Source organism: Danio rerio, chromosome 5, assembly GCF_052040795.2.
Source record: "Danio rerio strain M-AB ecotype USA chromosome 5, GRCz13ab, whole genome shotgun sequence".
In the NCBI taxonomy this organism is placed as follows: Eukaryota; Metazoa; Chordata; class Actinopteri; order Cypriniformes; family Danionidae; genus Danio; species Danio rerio.
In genome coordinates this window covers 1,212,501-1,215,000 of record NC_141025.1, presented here as the reverse complement: position 1 = coordinate 1,215,000, position 2,500 = coordinate 1,212,501, and the positions used below count along the sequence as shown (strand labels likewise).

General features: G+C 41.0%; 1 protein-coding gene across 2 annotated transcripts in view; it reads left to right on the top strand.

Moving 5' to 3' along the window:
• Nucleotides 1-2,500, top strand: part of mbd2 (methyl-CpG binding domain protein 2) — a 51,300-nt gene that overhangs the window by 22,927 nt on the left and 25,873 nt on the right.

Sequence of the window (2,500 nt, the reverse complement as noted above, 5' to 3'; positions counted from 1 at the left end):
AGTGTTACTGACGAGCACATATGGTGAGCACACACACGCACACACACACATACACACCACACAACCACTCTGCAGAGCGTTCAGTGTTACTGAGGAGCACATAAGCTGAGCACACACACACACACACACACACACACCACACAACCACTCTATTATTATTTGACTATAATGCACAGGTGTAAGAGCTCCTCCTCCTCAGCACCTCAGCTGTGTGTTGTTCTCTAATAGTTAATTATTCTGCTTCTACTCTAGTCTACTGGATTATGTGTGGATGAAATAAAGCACAGCTGAGGTGTTGATGTGGAGGACCTGTGCATTATTCTCTAATAACCCCCATCCTGCAGCAGGTCACTGCTCTCCTCCTCTGGTCTCCAGCACCGCTGCTGAATCCACTGTCAGATGTTGTGTGTGTGTGAGTGTGTTAGTCAGGTGTGTGTCCTCCTGAAACCGCTCCTGTGTGCAGCACTAGTGTCCTCCACATCTCCTTCTGTTGTGTCCTGATGTGGTTTCTGACTGTTGTAGCTGTGAAATAGCTCTAATCATGTAGCGGAGTGATGGAGCTGTAATCAATGACTGTCAAAAATATGGACGGTGCGATAGCGCCTTTTCCCATTGAACGATTTGAGTGTGAAGCACCTCATGACGGGCATGTCGTAACACTGCTGAAATTGGAGCCTGGGCATGAGCAGGACTGCCTGATGGAGCCAGAGGCGGAGCCACGGAATCGAGCCTGCCTTGTACCTCAAATCAACCACGCCCCCCAGACTTCTCACTTGAACGCCCGTATCTGCACTATAACAAACGCTCGCTAATATAAATATACGCACTTACATTAAAAAACACGTAGTAATAATAATAATAATAGTTTTTATTTGTATAGCACACAGGTGTCAAACTCAGTTCCTGAAGGGCCGCAGCTCTGCACAGTTTAGTTCCAACCCTAATTAAACACACCTGATCAAACTCATTGAGTCCTTCAGGCTTGTTTGAGACCTACAGGTAAGTGTGTTGGAGCAGGGTTGGAACTAAACTGTGCAGGGCTTCGGCCCTCCAGGAACTGAGTTTGACACCCCTGGTATAGCACATTTCCTACATACATGCAACTCAAAGCACTTCGCAAACAACAAACAAGCATTGTAAATTAAACTAAATAAACAAAAAGATCTGGATAATAAAGCAAAATAAACAACAAATATATACTCCGATAAAAGCACACATGTACACGCGTATATGCATACATCTACACAATCACACACACACAATAGTCCTTACATATGCATATACATGCACACACCGTACATGCATACATACACACATACACACCGTACATGCTTACATACACATACACCTACACAATACACACACAGTTGAGGTCAGAATTATTCACCCCCTTTGCATTTTTCCCTCTTATTCTAAATATTTCCCAAATGATGTTGAACAGATTGAGGAAATGTTCACAGTATGTCTGATAATATTTGTTCTTCTGGAGAAAGTCTTATTTGTTTTATTCTGGCTAGAATAAAAGCAGTTTTTAAATTTTTTAAAGTCTATTTTAAGGTCAATATTATTAGCCCCTTTGAGCTATATTTGTTTTTGATAGTCTCCAGAACAAACCACTGTTATACAATGACTTACCTATTTACCATAACTTTACCCCAATTACCCTAGTGAAGCCTTTATATGTCACTGTAAGCTGTATAGAAGTGTCTTGAAGAATATCTAGTCTAATATTATTTACTGTCATCATGACAAAGAGAAAATAAATCAGTTATTAGAGATGAGTTATTAACACTATTATGATTAGAAATGTGCTGAAGAAATCTTCATTCATCTAGATTTACTCTCTCTCACTGCACAAACACTGGGTTTAATACACTTTATATCTCTTGATTGATTGTGTGTGTGTGTGTGTGTTCTCCGGTTTTCGCTCCTTCATCAACGGTTTTCCGCTGTTTTCTGTTGTGTGTGTGTGTGTGTTTTCTGTACTCTGGCGTTTCAGCAGTCAGGGTTTCACAGGTGAAGATTAGTTCTCGTGAGATTGATGTGCGAGAGTGCTTTCTGGAGTCTCAGTTGTCTGCTGGCGATATGAAGAACAGCAGTGAGATGAGGTTTAGTTTTCTCCAGCATACAGATGAGTCTCAAACACAACACTCCTGACAACACACACACACACTCTCTGATCCAGTCTGCAGCTCTAAACCACTGATTAAATGAGGGATTCTGAGACAAATATACACTCGGGCTGTATCCCAAATCACCCCTTATACCCTCATTCACTATTCCCCACAGTAGTCCACTAATATAGTCTACCTGAAGCAGTGAATGAAGCAAGTGAGTGAATTGGAGCACTACTGTGTAGGGCTGCATGATACTGGAAAAATCTAACATTGCCATATTTTTTTTATTTTGCGATTTACAGTTGAAAGCAGAAGTGTACATACACTCTAAACAGGAACATAATCATTTTTTTTAAGTGTCTGATGGTAAATCATACTAAATG